Here is an 18,995-nt window from a genome sequence, read left to right on the forward strand (position 1 = left end):
TTCAAGTCTCAGCAGGGGGGAGGGAACTTTATTCTTGTGGGCCCTTATTGGCCAGAGATGTCATGGTTTCCTCTTCTGAACCCCTGGCTCTTCTACCTCCTTGGGTACTGCTCAAGTGTATCTCTGTCAGAACGTCGTCCCTGACCTACTTGCTCCAACTCACTCTATCGCTTTGGAGGTTGAGAAGTCTGGACTGCTAGCAAAGGGTCTTTCCTCTTCCTTAGTGGAGTTAATTCAGCACTCCAGCAGGCCTTCTACTTCGAAGTCTTACTCAAACAACTGGAAGTCTTTTGAAACGTGATGTTCTGCTCATGATCTTTTGGCACCTACCTGTAGTTTGTCTGCTATTTTGCATTTTCTTCTGAATGGGTTTCACTTGAATCTCTTTCCACTCTGAAAGCTCATTGCTTTGCGATAAAGGTTTTTAGGGACTTTTCTGTACCTTCGTCGATGTTACAGTCTTTGGTGTCTAGACTGTTCTGATCTTTTGTCAATTGTAAGACCAGTTGAAAAATCCCTTTTCTCCAACTCAGAATCTTCCTACTCTTTTATAGGCTTTGCAATTTTATCTCTTTGAGGATCTGGATACTGTAGACATAAAGATTGTTTCCTATAAAGTTATTTTCCTATTTCCTATCATCTTGCTGAGAACAATTGGGGAGCTGGGAGCCTTAAAATGCTGTCCTCTCTTCACTTGATACTTTAGAAGATGGGGTAACTTTAAGGCCTAGCCTTACCTTTGCTGCAAAGGTTAAGTCTATTTTTGATAGATCTTAGGAAATAATTCTTCCTTCTTTCATTCCCTCTCCTTCCTCTCCGGAGGAACATTTTCTGAATACACTTGATGTTTAAAGAGCTCTTTTCATTCATGTCACCAGGCCTCTGCAGTTCAGGAAAACCGACTCCTTGTTTGTGACTTTTGGACAGCCTGGAAAAGACAAGAAGGTGACTTTTATGACTCTGAGTAGGTGGATTAAGTTGTCAATTTTTCTGGCTTTGCAAGGCTTTTTAGAATATCTTCCAGTTCAGGGATGGTCTACGAGAGGACTGGCCACCTCCTGGGTTGAATTCCAGTGAGTAACAATCTAGGAAATTCCTAGGGTGGCTACTTGGTCCTCAGAGCATACATTTGTCAAGCATTATGGCTTAATAATGTTTCTGTTTTGCATTTGAGTACCAATGTTTTGAACTCTGCATTACCCTTAGTCCATCTTGTCTTTGTCACAAACATTACATCCTGCCCACCTTCCCATCAGTCCTTTGGCAAGGGCTTGGTACCCAGGTTGGGTGCATGGGGCTAGCATTTAAGGATCCTCCTGTTCTTTATTCCTGTTGGAAGGTGACATCACCTTACTTTGTAATGACTGTCACAAGGACGCAATGGACTAAGGCTAATGAAGATTACCAATAAGTAACCAACGCATCACCACTCTTTCTGAATGTGCGTGGCTCTTTCCGCAGGACTTGTTCTTTGTATAATTCCTGGATTTTCAGAAGCCCTTTGATGGTAGCACCCCCACACTGAAAATTGTTTCAGCACCACTGTACAAGGGTCAGTTGTCATGCTCATCTGCGGCGTAAATTTGCATTGAAGTAGTCTAACTCCCCAGGCCTTGTCTTTTGCTCAATTTGCCTTTGTGAGTTTTCTCTCAATCACTGTCGACTTCCTTTGATCTTTCTTTCTTCTTTCACTTCACCTTCGCCTTCAGTGTATCTTTCGGCCCTCTTGAGAGACACACCCCCTTGTAGCCACTTCTATACTTCTGTCACATAATTATTTTCCTATCCTTTCCCCTGTAACGTTGGTGATCCTAGCTATAGCATCACTATCCAGAATCTGTTCACCTGAGTTATGTTCCTCTTATCCCCACGCATCTAATAATCAGCTCTTGGTCTCCCTCCACCTCTCACGAGACATAGTCTGAGGCAGTGTCTCCATCTTGGAGAGACAATCCCTTGCACTTGTGTTGTTCTACTGGCGCTGCCGGCTTGAGCTTTGGTCAGCAGTGGCAAAAGAAGGACTAATGGAAAGTGAACGTATATTGGAGCAACAGAGTGTATGGATTTATAAGAGCTTGATTAAATGATAAAAAAATAGTTTAGTTGAGAGATAAAATGCAACTTAGCCCGTACGGGGATCGAACCCGTGACCTTGGCATTATTAGCACCACGCACTAACCAACTGAGCTAACCAGCCATGAGTACTATCGATATCCTTTTTCCATGAAATGCAGATAGATAGAAGAGTTGGTCTTACTATCGCAATTCCTTCATACTTTTCTCCTTCCGCCCCCTGTCTGGATTACAATAACAAGAGCTGTGGAGTGCTGCACGCCAGCCTCAGTGCCTCTTCTTTTACTCAATCTCACTGTGTGCTGTGATATCTTTGTAACATCGCTTGTTGCCGAAAAAAAGGAAAGGATGGATAGTATTTTTATTCTTTTACAACAAAACCCAAAATGCATCGGCTTGCTTGCTCATTAAGTTTACAAGGCTAGCTGCTTTTGAGATATTATAATTATAGTGGTTATTCGGCGTTGGAGGTAAGAGAGTTTTTTTTAGGTCTGGCCGTTCCTTCTGCTTCAAATTACTTGAGCTCTTGTCAACAAAGTAACAACAAAACAAAGCCAACTGTTCGTTGCTCAAGCCTTCCCTACTGCGCCTTCCCATGTCTCTCCTGCCGACCACAGTGCAGGAAATCTGAGTTTGCATTTGCGCGAGGAGACGTACAACACAAGAAGGCGCGCTTTCGTGCGCCAGGCACCACCCGGCCTGTGCATTCCTCACTGTCGTGAGATCAGTTTACTCAGCAGAGCATGACGCTGCAATTGGTTAGTAGGGCAGGCCTGACCAGAATAGTATATTAGGGGTCATTTATTTGATTGCATTTTTAAAACAGTAACAGAACTTAACTGCAATGTTTAAATAGGTCTAGACATATTTAAACAGTGTCAATTTAATAGAAGAATTGTGGACAATTCAGAGGGGAGGCACCAATGTTTATTTTTCCCATTGGGTGGATGCGGCATTAAAGAGTTTGAAGACCACTGGTCTAAGTGGACACTAATATACCTGGATGCTCCTGAATCCTCGCAACAGATGCCAGCAAACCTGGCTGGAGAGCTACTGTGTTGGACTGATCCTGTCGATTCAAGTGGTCTTTCCTAGAGAGTCGGAGGTCATGGAAATAGATGGAGTTGTTGGTAATCTTCAGGGCTTTGAAGTTTTCCCATCATCATCTGTCTCAAAAAAATGTGCTAGTAAAGACAGAGAATAAGGTAGCTGTCTTTTACATTAACCAACAGTGAAGCATGCATTCAAAATCCCTCAATGCAATAGCAGAACAATTGGGTTATTGGGCAGAGATCAACCTGTTGCACACGTCGGCAGTACACATCAAGGGCACCGACAATGTGATGGCAGACAGCTGGAGGTTTCCAAATTTGCTGGAGTTGACGTTATCCAGGTCGTTGTTTTGAGAGATATGCCGAGACTTTGTGAAACCCTTTCTGGATCTCTTTTCAAACAAGGACAATGCTCATCTTTGTCGATTCTGATCCAGGCTTCCGGAACAAGGAGCCTAGGTAGTGGACGTATTGGTGATAAAGTGGCTGAGAAGTCTCCTTTATACATTCCCCCACTTTTTATTGATCCAGATGGTTCTCTTCAAGTCTCAGCAGGGGGGAGGGAATTTTATTCTTGTGGGCCCTTATTGGCCAGAGATGTCATGGTTTCCTCTTCTGAACCCCTGGCTCTTCTACCTCCTTGGGTACTGCTCAAGTGTGTCTCTCTCAGAACGTCGTCCCTGACCTTCTTGCTCCAACTCACTCTATAGCTTTGGAGGTTGAGAAGTCTGGACTGCTAGCAAAGGGTATTTCCTCTTCCTTAGTGGAGTTAATTCAGCACTCCAGCAGGCCTTCTACTTCGAAGTCTTACTCAAAGAACTGGAAGTCTTTTGAGACGTGATGTTCTGCTCATGATCTTTTGGCACCTACCTGTAGTTTGTCTGCTATTTTGCATTTTCTTCTGAATGGGTTTCACTTGAATCTCTTTCCACTCTGAAAGCTCATTGCTTTGCGATAAAGGTTTTTAGGGACTTTTCTGTACCTTCGAAGATGTTACAATCTTTGGTGTCTAGACTGTTCTGATCTTTTGTCAATTGTAAGACCAGTTGAAAAATCCCTTTTCTCCAACTCAGAATCTTCCTACTCTTTTATAGGCTTTGCAATTTTATCTCTTTGAGGATCTGGATACTGTAGACATAAAGATTGTTTCCTATAAAGTTATTTTCCTATCACCTTGCTGAGAACAATTGGGGAGCTGGGAGCCTTAAAATGCTGTCCTCTCTTTATTTGATACTTTGGAAGATGGGGTAACTTTAAGGCCTAGCCTTACCTTTGCTGCAAAGGTTAAGTCTATTTTTGATAGATCTTAGGAAATAATTTTTCCTTCTTTCATTCCCTCTCCTTCCTCTCCGGAGGAACATTTTCTGAATACACTTGATGTTTAAAGAGCTCTTTTCATTTATGTCACCAGGCCTCTGCAGTTCAGGAAAACCGACTCCTTGTTTGTGACTTTTGGACAGCCTGGAAAAGACAAGAAGGTGACTTTTATGACTCTGAGTAGGTGGATTAAGTTGTCAATTTTTCTGGCTTTGCAAGGCTTTTTAGAATATCTTCCAGTTCAAGGATGGTCTACGAGAGGAATGGCCACCTCCTGGGTTGAATTCCAGTGAGTAACAATCTAGGAAATTCCTAGGGTGGCTACTTGGTCCTCAGAGCATACATTTGTCAAGCATTATGGCTTAATAATTTTTCTGTTTTGCATTTGAGTACCAATGTTTTGAACACTGCATTACCCTTAGTCCATCTTGTCTTTGTCACAAACATTACATCCTGCCCACCTTCCCATCAGTCCTTTGGCAAGGGCTTGGCACCCAGGTTGGGTGCATGGGGCTAGCATTTAAGGATCCTCCTGTTCTTTCTTCCTGTTGGAAGGTGACATCACCCTACTTTGTAATGACTGTCACAAGGACGCAATGGACTAAGGCTAATGAAGATTACCAATAAGTAACCAACGTATCACCACTCTTTCTGAATGTGCGTGGCTCATTCCGCAGGACTTGTTCTTTGTATAATTCCTGGATTTTCAGAAGCCCTTTGATGGCAGCACCCCCACACTGAAAATTGTTTCAGCACCACTGTACAAGGGTCAGTTGTCATGCTCATCTGCGGCGTAAATTTGCATTGAAGTAGTCTAACTCCCCAGGCCTTGTCTTTTGCTCAATTTGCCTTTGTGAGTTTTCTCTCCATCACTGTCGACTTCCTTTGATCTTTCTTTCTTCTTTCACTTCACCTTCGCCTTCAGTGTATCTTTCGGCCCTCTTAAGAGACACACCCCCTAGTAGCCACTTCTATACTTCTGACACCTAATTATTTTCCTATCCTTTGCCCTGTAACGTTGCTGATCCTAGCTATAGCATCACTATCCAGAATCTGTTCACCTGAGTTATGTTCCTCTTATCCCCATGCATCTAATAATCAGCTCTTGGTCTCCCTCCACCTCTCACGAGACATAGTCTGAGGCAGTGTCTCCATCTTGGAGAGACAATCCCTTGCACTTGTGTTGTTCTACTGGCGCTGCCGGCTTGAGCTTTGGTCAGCAGTGGCAAAAGAAGGACTAATGGAAAGTGAACGTATACTGGAGCAACAGAGTGTATGGATTTATACGAGCTTGATTAAATGAGAAAAAAAGAGTTTAGTTAAGAGAAAAAATGCAACCTGGCCCGTACGGGGATCGAACCCGCAACCTTGGTGTTATTAGCACCACGCTCTAACCAACTGAGCTAACCAGCCATGAGTACTAAAGATATCCTTTTTCCATGTAATGCAGATAGATAGAAGAGTTGGTCTCACTATCGCAATTCCTTTATACTTTTCTCCTTCCGCCCCCTGTCTGGATTACAATAACAAGAGCTGTGGAGTGCTGGACGCCAGCCTCAGTGCCTCTTCTTTCACTCAATCTAACTGTGTGCTGTGATATCTTTGTAACATCGCTTGTTGCCGGAAAAAAAGGAAAGGATGGATAGTATTTTTATTCTTTTACAACAAAACCCAAAATGCATCGGCTTGCTTGGTCATTAAGTTTACAAGGCCGGCTGCTTTTGAGATATTATAATTATAGTGGTTATTCGGCGTTGGAGGTAAGAGAGTTTTTTTTAGGTCTGGCCGTTCCTTCTGCTTCAAATTACTTGAGCTCATGTCAACAAAGTAACAACAAAACATAGCCAACGGTTCGTTCCTCAAGCCTTCCCTACTGCGCCTTCCCATGTCTCTCTTGCCGACCACATTGCAGGAAATCTGAGTTTGCATTTGCGCGAAGAGACGTACAACACAAGAAGGCGCGCTTTTGTGTGCCGGGCACCACCCGGCCTGTGCATTCCTCACTGTCGTGAGATCAGTTTACTCAGCAGAGCATGACGCTGCAATTGGTTAGTAGGGCAGGCCTGACCAGAATAGTATATTTGGGGTCATGTATTTGATTGCATTTTTAAAACAGTAACAGAACTTAACTGCAATGTTTAAATAGGTCTAGACATATTTAAACAGTGTCAATTTAATAGAAGAATTGTAGACAATTCAGAGGGGAGGCACCAATGTTTTTTTTTCCCATTGGGTGGATGCGGCATTAAAGAGTTTGAAGACCACTTGTCTAAGTGGACACTAATACACCTGGATGCTCCTGAATTCTTCGCAACAGATGCCAGCAAACCTGGCTGGAGAGCTACTGTGTTGGACTGATCCTGTCGATTCAAGTGGTCTTTCCTAGAGAGTCGGAGGTCATGGAAATAGATGGAGTTGATGGTAATCTTCAGGGCTTTGAAGTTTTCCCATCATCATCTGTCTCAAAAAAATGTGCTAGTAATGACAGAGAATAAGGTAGCTGTCTTTTACATTAACCAACAGTGAAGCATGCATTCAAAATCCCTCAATGCAATAGCAGAACAATTGGGTTATTGGGCAGAGATCAACCTGTTGCACACGTCGGCAGTACACATCAAGGGCACCGACAATGTGATGGCAGACAGCTGGAGGTTTCCAAATTTGCTGGAGTTGACATTATCCAGGTCGTTGTTTTGAGAGATATGCCGAGAGTTTGTGAAACCCTTTCTGGATCTCTTTTCAAACAAGGACAATGCTCATCTTTGTCGATTCTGATCCAGGCTTCCGGAACAAGGAGCCTAGGTAGTGGACGTATTGGTGATAAAGTGGCTGAGAAGTCTCCTTTATACATTCCCCCACTTTTTATTGATCCAAATGGTTCTCTTCAAGTCTCAGCAGGGGGGAGGGAACTTTATTCTTGTGGGCCCTTATTGGCCAGAGATGTCATGGTTTCCTCTTCTGAACCCCTGGCTCTTCTACCTCCTTGGGTACTGCTCAAGTGTATCTCTGTCAGAACGTCGTCCCTGACCTACTTGCTCCAACTCACTCTATCACTTTGGAGGTTGAGAAGTCTGGACTGCTAGCAAAGGGTCTTTCCTCTTCCTTAGTGGAGTTAATTCAGCACTCCAGCAGGCCTTCTACTTCAAAGTCTTACTCAAAGAACTGGAAGTCTTTTGAGACGTGATGTTCTGCTCATGGTCTTTTGGCACCTACCTGTAGTTTGTCTGCTATTTTGCATTTTCTTCTGAATGGGTTTCACTTGAATCTCTTTCCACTCTGAAAGCTCATTGCTTTGCGATAAAGGTTTTTAGGGACTTTTCTGTACCTTCGTCGATGTTACAGTCTTTGGTGTCTAGACTGTTCTGATCTTTTGCAATTGTAAGACCAGTTGAAAAATCCCTTTTCTCCAACTCAGAATCTTCCTACTCTTTTATAGGCTTTGCAATTTTATCTCTTTGAGGATCTGGATACTGTAGACATAAAGATTGTTTCCTATAAAGTTATTTTCCTATTTCCTATCATCTTGCTGAGAACAATTGGGGAGCTGGGAGCCTTAAAATGCTGTCCTCTCTTCACTTGATACTTTAGAAGATGGGGTAACTTTAAGGCCTAGCCTTACCTTTGCTGCAAAGGTTAAGTCTATTTTTGATAGATCTTAGGAAATCATTCTTCCTTCTTTCATTCTCTCTCCTTCCTCTCCGGAGGAACATTTTCTGAATACACTTGATGTTTAAAGAGCTCTTTTCATTCATGTCACCAGGCCTCTGCAGTTCAGGAAAACCGACTCCTTGTTTGTGACTTTTGGACAGCCTGGAAAAGACAAGAAGGTGACTTTTATGACTCTGAGTAGGTGGATTAAGTTGTCAATTTTTCTGGCTTTGCAAGGCTTTTTAGAATATCTTCCAGTTCAGGGATGGTCTACGGGAGGAATGGCCACCTCCTGGGTTGAATTCCAGTGAGTAACAATCTAGGAAATTCCTAGGGTGGCTACTTGGTCCTCAGAGCATACATTTGTCAAGCATTATGGCTTAATAATTTTTCTGTTTTGCATTTGAGTACCAATGTTTTGAACTCTGCATTACCCTTAGTCCATCTTGTCTTTGTCACAAACATTACATCCTGCCCACCTTCTCATCAGTCCTTTGGCAAGGGCTTGGCACCCAGGTTGGGTGCATGGGGCTAGAATTTAAGGATCCTCCTGTTCTTTCTTCCAGTTGGAAGGTGACATCACCCTACTTTGTAATGACTGTCACAAGGACGCAATGGACTAAGGCTAATGAAGATTACCAATAAGTAACCAACGCATCACCACTCTTTCTGAATGTGCGTGGCTCATTCCGCAGGACTTGTTCTTTGTATAATTCCTGGATTTTCAGAAGCCCTTTGATGGCAGCACCCCCACACTGAAAATTGTTTCAGCACCACTGTACAAGGGTCAGTTGTCATGCTCATCTGCGGCGTAAATTTGCATTGAAGTAGTCTAACTCCCCAGGCCTTGTCTTTTGCTCAATTTGCCTTTGTGAGTTTTCTCTCAATCACTGTCGACTTCCTTTGATCTTTCTTTCTTCTTTCACTTCACCTTCGCCTTCAGTGTATCTTTCGGCCCTCTTAAGAGACACACCCCCTTGTAGCCACTTCTATACTTCTGTCACCTAATTATTTTCCTATCCTTTGCCCTGTAACGTTACTGATCCTAGCTATAGCATCACTATCCAGAATTTGTTCACCTGAGTTATGTTACTCTTATCCCCACGCATCTAATAATCAGCTCTTGGTCTCCCTCCACCTCTCACGAGACATAGTCTGAGGCAGTGTCTCCATCTTGGAGAGACAATCCCTTGCACTTGTGTTGTTCTACTGGCACTGCCGGCTTGAGCTTTGGTCAGCAGTGGCAAAAGAAGGACTAATGGAAAGTGAACGTATACTGGAGCAACAGAGTGTATGGATTTATAAGAGCTTGATTAAATGAGAAAAAAAGAGTTTAGTTGAGAGAAAAAATGCAACCTGGCCCATACGGGGATCGAACGCGCGACCTTGGCGTTATTAGCACCACGCGCTAACCAACTGAGCTAACCGGCCATGAATACTAAAAATATCCTTTTTCCATGTAATGCAGATAGATAGAAGAGTTGGTCTCACTATCGCAATTCCTTCATACTTTTCTCCTTCCGCCCCCTGTCTGGATTACAATAACAAGAGCTGTGGAGTGCTGCACGCCAGCCTCAGTGCCTCTTCTTTTACTCAATCTCACTGTGTGCTGTGATATCTTTGTAACATCGCTTGTTGCCGGAAAAAAAGGAAAGGATGGATTGTATTTTTATTCTTTTACAACAAAACCCAAAATGCATCGGCTTGCTTGGTCATTAAGTTTACAAGGCCAGCTGCTTTTGAGATATTATAATTATAGTGGTTATTCGGCGTTGGAGGTAAGAGAGTTTTTTTTAGGTCTGGCCGTTCCTTCTGCTTCAAATTACTTGAGCTCTTGTCAACAAAGTAACAACAAAACATAGCCAACGGTTCGTTCCTCAAGCCTTCCCTACTGCGCCTTCCCATGTCTCTCCTGCCGACCACAGTGCAGGAAATCTGAGTTTGCATTTGCGCGAAGAGACGTACAACACAAGAAGGCGCGCTTTTGTGCGCCGGGCACCACCCGGCCTGTGCATTCCTCACTGTCGTGAGATCAGTTTAATCAGCAGAGCATGACGCTGCAATTGGTTAGTAGGGCAGGCCTGACCAGAATAGTATATTTGGGGTCATTTATTTGATTGCATTTTTAAAACAGTAACAGAACTTAACTGCAATGTTTAAATAGGTCTAGACATATTTAAACAGTGTCAATTTAATAGAAGAATTGTAGACAATTCAGAGGGGAGGCACCAATGTTTTTTTTTCCCATTGGGTGGATGCGGCATTAAAGAGTTTGAAGACCACTTGTCTAAGTGGACACTAATACACCTGGATGCTCCTGAATTCTTCGCAACAGATGCCAGCAAACCTGGCTGGAGAGCTACTGTGTTGGACTGATCCTGTCGATTCAAGTGGTCTTTCCTAGAGAGTCGGAGGTCATGGAAATAGATGGAGTTGATGGTAATCTTCAGGGCTTTGAAGTTTTCCCATCATCATCTGTCTCAAAAAAATGTGCTAGTAATGACAGAGAATAAGGTAGCTGTCTTTTACATTAACCAACAGTGAAGCATGCATTCAAAATCCCTCAATGCAATAGCAGAACAATTGGGTTATTGGGCAGAGATCAACCTGTTGCACACGTCGGCAGTACACATCAAGGGCACCGACAATGTGATGGCAGACAGCTGGAGGTTTCCAAATTTGCTGGAGTTGACATTATCCAGGTCGTTGTTTTGAGAGATATGCCGAGAGTTTGTGAAACCCTTTCTGGATCTCTTTTCAAACAAGGACAAAGCTCATCTTTGTCGATTCTGATCCAGGCTTCCGGAACAAGGAGCCTATGTAGTGGACGTATTGGTGATAAAGTGGCTGAGAAGTCTCCTTTATACATTCCCCCACTTTTTATTGATCCAGATGGTTCTCTTCAAGTCTCAGCAGGGGGGAGGGAACTTTATTCTTGTGGGCCCTTATTGGCCAGAGATGTCATGGTTTCCTCTTCTGAACCACTGGCTCTTCTACCTCCTTGGGTACTGCTCAAGTGTATCTCTGTCAGAACGTCGTCCCTGACCTACTTGCTCCAACTCACTCTATCACTTTGGAGGTTGAGAAGTCTGGACTGCTAGCAAAGGGTCTTTCCTCTTCCTTAGTGGAGTTAATTCAGCACTCCAGCAGGCCTTCTACTTCGAAGTCTTACTCAAAGAACTGGAAGTCTTTTGAGACGTGATGTTCTGCTCATGATCTTTTGGCACCTACCTGTAGTTTGTCTGCTATTTTGCATTTTCTTCTGAATGGGTTTCACTTGAATCTCTTTCCACTCTGAAAGCTCATTGCTTTGCGATAAAGGTTTTTAGGGACTTTTCTGTACCTTCGTCGATGTTACAGTCTTTGGTGTCTAGACTGTTCTGATCTTTTGTCAATTGTAAGACCAGTTGAAAAATCCCTTTTCTCCAACTCAGAATCTTCCTACTCTTTTATAGGCTTTGCAATTTTATCTCTTTGAGGATCTGGATACTGTAGACATAAAGATTGTTTCCTATAAAGTTATTTTCCTATTTCCTATCACCTTGCTGAGAACAATTGGGGAGCTGGGAGCCTTAAAATGCTGTCCTCTCTTCATTTGATACTTTGGAAGATGGGGTAACTTTAAGGCCTAGCCTTACCTTTGCTGCAAAGGTTAAGTCTATTTTTGATAGATCTTAGGAAATAATTCTTCCTTCTTTCATTCCCTCTCCTTCCTCTCCGGAGGAACATTTTCTGAATACACTTGATGTTTAAAGAGCTCTTTTCATTCATGTCACCAGGCCTCTGCAGTTCAGGAAAACCGACTCCTTGTTTGTGACTTTTGGACAGCCTGGAAAAGACAAGAAGGTGACTTTTATGACTCTGAGTAGGTGGATTAAGTTGTCAATTTTTCTGGCTTTGCAAGGCTTTTTAGAATATCTTCCAGTTCAGGGATGGTCTACGAGAGGAATGGCCACCTCCTGGGTTGAATTCCAGTGAGAAACAATCTAGGAAATTCCTAGGGTGGCTACTTGGTCCTCAGAGCATACATTTGTCAAGCATTATGGCTTAATAATGTTTCTGTTTTGCATTTGAGTACCAATGTTTTGAACTCTGCATTACCCTTAGTCCATCTTGTCTTTGTCACAAACATTACATCCTGCCCACCTTCCCATCAGTCCTTTGGCAAGGGCTTGGTACCCAGGTTGGGTGCATGGGGCTAGCATTTAAGGATCCTCCTGTTCTTTATTCCTGTTGGAAGGTGACATCACCTTACTTTGTAATGACTGTCACAAGGACGCAATGGACTAAGGCTAATGAAGATTACCAATAAGTAACCAACGCATCACCACTCTTTCTGAATGTGCGTGGCTCATTCCGCAGGACTTGTTCTTTGTATAATTCCTGGATTTTCAGAAGCCCTTTGATGGCAGCACCCCCACACTGAAAATTGTTTCAGCACCACTGTACAAAGGTCAGTTGTCATGCTCATCTGCGGCGTAAATTTGCATTGAAGTAGTCTAAATCCCCAGGCCTTGTCTTTTGCTCAATTTGCCTTTGTGAGTTTTCTCTCAATCACTGTTGACTTCCTTTGATCTTTCTTTCTTCTTTCACTTCACCTTCGCCTTCAGTGTATCTTTCGGCCCTCTTGAGAGACACACCCCCTTGTAGCCACTTCTATACTTCTGTCACCTAATTATTTTCCTATCCTTTGCCCTGTAACGTTGCTAATCCTAGCTATAGCATCACTATCCAGAATCTGTTCACCTGAGTTATGTTCCTCTTATCCCCAAGCATCTAATAATCAGCTCTTGGTCTCCCTCCACCTCTCACGAGACATAGTCTGAGGCAGTGTCTCCATCTTGGAGAGACAATCCCTTGCACTTGTGTTGTTCTACTGGCGCTGCCGGCTTGAGCTTTGGTCAGCAGTGGCAAAAGAAGGACTAATGGAAAGTGAACGTATACTGGAGCAACAGAGTGTATGGATTTATAAGAGCTTGATTAAATGAGAAAAAAAGAGTTTAGTTGAGAGAAAAAATGCAACCTGGCCCGTACGGGGATCGAAACCCACGACCTTGGTGTTATTAGCACCACGCTCTAACCAACTGAGCTAACCAGCCATGAGTACTAAAGATATCCTTTTTCCATGTTATGAAGATAGATAGAAGAGTTGGTCTCACTATCGCAATTCCTTCATACTTTTCTCCTTCCGCCCCCTGTCTGGATTACGATAACAAGAGCTGTGGAGTGCTGCACGCCAGCCTCAGTGCCTCTTCTTTCACTCAATCTCACTGTGTGCTGTGATATCTTTGTAACATCGCTTGTTGCCGGAAAAAAAGGAAAGGATGGATAGTATTTTTATTCTTTTACAACAAAACCCAAAATGCATCGGCTTGCTTGCTCATTAAGTTTACAAGGCCAGCTGCTTTTGAGATATTATAATTATAGTGGTTATTTGGCGTTGGAGGTAAGAGAGTTTTTTTTAGGTCTGGCCGTTCCTTCTTCTTCAAATTACTTGAGCTCATGTCAACAAAGTAACAACAAAACATAGCCAAAGGTTCCTTGCTCAAGCCTTCCCTACTGCGCCTTCCCGTGTCTCTCCTGCCGACCACAGTGCAGGAAATCTGAGTTTGCATTTGCGCGAAGAGACGTACAACACAAGAAGGTGCGCTTTTGTGCGCCGGGCACCACCCGGCCTGTGCATTCCTCACTGTCGTGAGATCAGTTTACTCAGCAGAGCATGACGCTGCAATTGGTTAGTAGGGCAGGCCTGACCAGAATAGTATATTTGGGGTCATGTATTTGATTGCATTTTTAAAACAGTAACAGAACTTAACTGCAATGTTTAAATAGGTCTAGACATATTTAAACAGTGTCAATTTAATAGAAGAATTGTGGACAATTCAGAGGGGAGGCACCAATGGTTTTTTTTCCCATTGGGTGGATGCGGCATTAAAGAGTTTGAAGACCACTGGTCTAAGTGGACACTAATATACCTGGATGCTCCTGAATCCTCGCAACAGATGCCAGCAAACCTGGCTGGAGAGCTACTGTGTTGGACTGATCCTGTTGATTCAAGTGGTCTTTCCTAGAGAGTCGGAGGTCATGGAAATAGATGGAGTTGATGGTAATCTACAGGGCTTTGAAGTTTTCCCATCATCATCTGTCTCAAAAAAATGTGCTAGTAAAGACAGAGAATAAGGTAGCTGTCTTTTACATTAACCAACAGTGAAGCATGCATTCAAAATCCCTCAATGCAATAGCAGAACAATTGGGTTATTGGGCAGAGATCAACCTGTTGCACACGTCAGCAGTACACATCAAGGGCACCGACAATGTGATGGCAGACAGCTGGAGGTTTCCAAATTTGCTGGAGTTGACGTTATCCAGGTCGTTGTTTTGAGAGATATGCCGAGAGTTTGTGAAACCCTTTCTGGATCTCTTTTCAAACAAGGACAATGCTCATCTTTGTCGATTCTGATCCAGGCTTCCGGAACAAGGAGCCTAGGTAGTGGACGTATTGGTGATAAAGTGGCTGAGAAGTCTCCTTTATACATTCCCCCACTTTTTATTGATCCAGATGGTTCTCTTCAAGTCTCAGCAGGGGGGAGGGAACTTTATTCTTGTGGGCCCTTATTGGCCAGAGATGTCATGGTTTCCTCTTCTGAACCCCTGGCTCTTCTACCTCCTTGGGTACTGCTCAAGTGTGTTTCTGTCAGAACGTCGTCCCTGACCTTCTTGCTCCAACTCACTCTATCGCTTTGGAGGTTGAGAAGTCTGGACTGCTAGCAAAGGGTCTTTCCTCTTCCTTAGTGCAGTTAATTCAGCATTCCAGCTGGCCTTCTACTTCGAAGTCTTACTCAAAGAACTGGAAGTCTTTTGAGACGTGATGTTCTGCTCATGATCTTTTGGCACCTACCTGTAGTTTGTCTGCTATTTTGCATTTTCTTCTGAATGGGTTTCACTTGAATCTCTTTCCACTCTGAAAGCTCATTGCTTTGCGATAAAGGTTTTTAGGGACTTTTCTGTACCTTCGTCGATGTTACAGTCTTTGGTGTCTAGACTGTTCTGATCTTTTGTCAATTGTAAGACCAGTTGAAAAATCCCTTTTCTCCAACTCAGAATCTTCCTACTCTTTTATAGGCTTTGCAATTTTATCTCTTTGAGGATCTGGATACTGTAGACATAAAGATTGTTTCCTATAAAGTTATTTTCCTATTTCCTATCACCTTGCTGAGAACAATTGGGGAGCTGGGAGCCTTAAAATGCTGTCCTCTCTTCATTTGATACTTTGGAAGATGGGGTAACTTTAAGGCCTAGCCTTACCTTTGCTGCAAAGGTTAAGTCTATTTTTGATAGATCTTAGGAAATAATTCTTCCTTCTTTCATTCCCTCTCCTTCCTCTCCGGAGGAACATTTTCTGAATACACTTGATGTTTAAAGAGCTCTTTTCATTCATGTCACCAGGCCTCTGCAGTTCAGGAAAACCGACTCCTTGTTTGTGACTTTTGGACAGCCTGGAAAAGACAAGAAGGTGACTTTTATGACTCTGAGTAGGTGGATTAAGTTGTCAATTTTTCTGGCTTTGCAAGGCTTTTTAGAATATCTTCCAGTTCAGGGATGGTCTACGAGAGGAATGGCCACCTCCTGGGTTGAATTCCAGTGAGTAACAATCTAGGAAATTCCTAGGGTGGCTACTTGGTCCTCAGAGCATACATTTGTCAAGCATTATGGCTTAATAATTTTTCTGTTTTGCATTTGAGTACCAATGTTTTGAACTATGCATTACCCTTAGTCCATCTTGTCTTTGTCACAAACATTGCATCCTGCCCACCTTCCCATCAGTCCTTTGGCAAGGGCTTGGCACCCAGGTTGGGTGCATGGGGCTAGCATTTAAGGATCCTCCTGTTCTTTCTTCCTGTTGGAAGGTGACATCACCCTACTTTGTAATGACTGTCACAAGGACGCAATGGACTAAGGCTAATGAAGATTACCAATAAGTAACCAACGCATCACCACTCTTTCTGAATGTGCGTGGCTCATTCCGCAGGACTTGTTCTTTGTATAATTCCTGGATTTTCAGGAGCCCTTTGATGGCAGCACCCCCACACTGAAAATGGTTTCAGAACCACTATACAAGGGTCAGTTGTCATGCTCATCTGCGGCGTAAATTTGCATTGAAGTAGTCTAACTCCCCAGGCCTTGTCTTTTGCTCAATTTGCCTTTGTGAGTTTTCTCTCAATCACTGTCGACTTCCTTTGATCTTTCTTTCTTCTTTCACTTCACCTTCGCCTTCAGTGTATCTTTCGGCCCTCTTAAGAGACACACCCCCTTGTAGCCACCTCTATACTTCTGTCACTTAATTATTTTCCTATCCTTTGCCCTGTAACGTTGCTGATCCTAGCTATAGCATCACTATCCAGAATCTGTTCACCTGAGTTATGTTCCTCTTATCCCCACGCATCTAATAATCAGCTCTTGGTCTCCCTCCACCTCTCACGAGACATAGTCTGAGGCAGTGTCTCCATCTTGGAGAGACAATTCCTTGCACTTGTGTTGTTCTACTGGCGCTGCCGGCTTGAGCTTTGGTCAGCAGTGGCAAAAGAAGGACTAATGGAAAGTGAACGTATACTGGAGCAACAGAGTGTATGGATTTATAAGAGCTTGATTAAATGATAAAAAAAGAGTTTAGTTGAGAGAAAAAATGCAACCTGGCCCGTACGGGGATCGAACCTGCCACCTTGCCGTTATTAGCACCACGCTCTAACCAACTGAGCTAACCAGCCATGAGTACTACAGATATCCTTTTTCCATGTTATGCAGATAGATAGAAGAGTTGGTCTCACTATCGCAATTCCTTCATACTTTTCTCCTTCCGCCCCCTGTCTGGATTACAATAACAAGAGCTGTGGAGTGCTGCACGCCAGCCTCAGTGCCTCTTCTTTCACTCAATCTCACTGTGTGCTGTGATATCTTTGTAACATCGCTTGTTGCCGGAAAAAAAGGAAAGGATGGATAGTATTTTTATTCTTTTACAACAAAACCCAAAATGCATCGGCTTGCTTGCTCATTAAGTTTACAAGGCCAGCTGCTTTTGAGATATTATAATTATAGTGGTTATTCGGCGTTGGAGGTAAAAGAGTTTTTTTTAGGTCTGGCCGTTCCTTCTGCTTCAAATTACTTGAGCTCATGTCAACAAAGTAACAACAAAACATAGCCAACGGTTCGTTGCTCAAGCCTTCCCTACTGCGCCTTCCCATGTCTCTCCTGCCGACCACAGTGCAGGAAATCTGAGTTTGCATTTGCGCGAAGAGACGTAAACACAAAAAGGCGCGCTTTTGTGCGCCGGGCACCACCCGGCCTGTGCATTCCTCACTGTCGTGAGATCAGTTTACTCAGCAGAGCATGACGCTGCAATTGGTTAGTAGGGCAGGCCTGACCAGAATAGTATATTTGGGGTCATGTATTTGATTGCATTTTTAAAACAGTAACAGAACTTAACTGCAATGTTTAAATAGGTCTAGACATATTTAAACAGTGTCAATTTAATAGAAGAATTGTGGACAATTCAGAGGGGAGGCACCAATGTTTTTTTTTCCCATTGGGTGGATGCGGCATTAAAGAGTTTGAAGACCACTGGTCTAAGTGGACACTAATATACCTGGATGCTCCTGAATCCTCGCAACAGATGCCAGCAAACCTGGCTGGAGAGCTACTGTGTTGGACTGATCCTGTCGATTCAAGTGGTCTTTCCTAGAGAGTCGGAGGTCATGGAAATAGATGGAGTTGATGGTAATCTTCAGGGCTTTGAAGTTTTCCCATCATCATCTGTCTCAAAAAAATGTGCTAGTAAAGACAGAGAATAAGGTAGCTGTCTTTTACATTAACCAACAGTGAAGCATGCATTCAAAATCCCTCAATGCAATAGCAGAACAATTGGGTTATTGGGCAGAGATCAACCTGTTGCACACGTCGGCAGTACACATCAAGGGCACCGACAATGTGATGGCAGACAGCTGGAGGTTTCCAAATTTGCTGGAGTTGACGTTATCCAGGTCGTTGTTTTGAGAGATATGCCGAGAGTTTGTGAAACCCTTTCTGGATCTCTTTTCAAACAAGGACAATGCTCATCTTTGTCGATTCTGATCCAGGCTTCCGTAACAAGGAGCCTAGGTAGTGGACGTATTGGTGATAAAGTGGCTGAGAAGTCTCCTTTATACATTCCCCCACTTTTTATTGATCCAGATGGTTCTCTTCAAGTCTCAGCAGGGGGGAGGGAACTTTATTCTTGTGGGCCCTTATTGGCCAGAGATGTCATGGTTTCCTCTTCTGAACCCCTGGCTCTTCTACCTCCTTGGGTACTGCTCAAGTGTGTTTCTGTCAGAACGTCGTCCCTGACCTTCTTGCTCCAACTCACTCTATCGCTTTGGAGGTTGAGAAGTCTGGACTGCTAGCAAAGGGTCTTTCCTCTTCCTTAGTGGAGTTAATTCAGCACTCCAGCAGGCCTTCTACTTCGAAGTCTTACTCAAAGAACTGGAAGTCTTTTGAGACGTGATGTTCTGCTCATGATCTTTTGGCACCTACCTGTAGTTTGTCTGCTATTTTGAATTTTCTTCTGAATGGGTTTCACTTGAATCTCTTTCCACTCTGAAAGCTCATTGCTTTGTGAGAAAGGTTTTTAGGGACTTTTCTGTACCTTCGTCGATGTTACAGTCTTTGGTGTCTAGACTGTTCTGATCTTTTGTCAATTGTAAGACCAGTTGAAAAATCCCTTTTCTCCAACTCAGAATCTTCCTACTCTTTTATAGGCTTTGCAATTTTATCTCTTTGAGGATCTGGATACTGTAGACATAAAGATTGTTTCCTATAAAGTTATTTTCCTATTACCTATCACCTTGCTGAGAACAATTGGGGAGCTGGGAGCCT

General features: G+C 43.3%; 1 non-coding gene across 1 annotated transcript; it reads right to left on the reverse strand.

The window, feature by feature from the left end:
• Positions 1-5,781: 5,781 nt before the first annotated feature.
• Positions 5,782-5,855, reverse strand: TRNAI-AAU (transfer RNA isoleucine (anticodon AAU)). Its single transcript has one exon. It is a non-coding gene; the product is annotated as a tRNA-Ile (tRNA).
• Between the last annotated feature and the right edge of the window lie 13,140 nt (positions 5,856-18,995).

Source organism: Pleurodeles waltl, chromosome 12 (genome assembly GCF_031143425.1).
Source record: "Pleurodeles waltl isolate 20211129_DDA chromosome 12, aPleWal1.hap1.20221129, whole genome shotgun sequence".
NCBI classification, from domain to species: Eukaryota; Metazoa; Chordata; class Amphibia; order Caudata; family Salamandridae; genus Pleurodeles; species Pleurodeles waltl.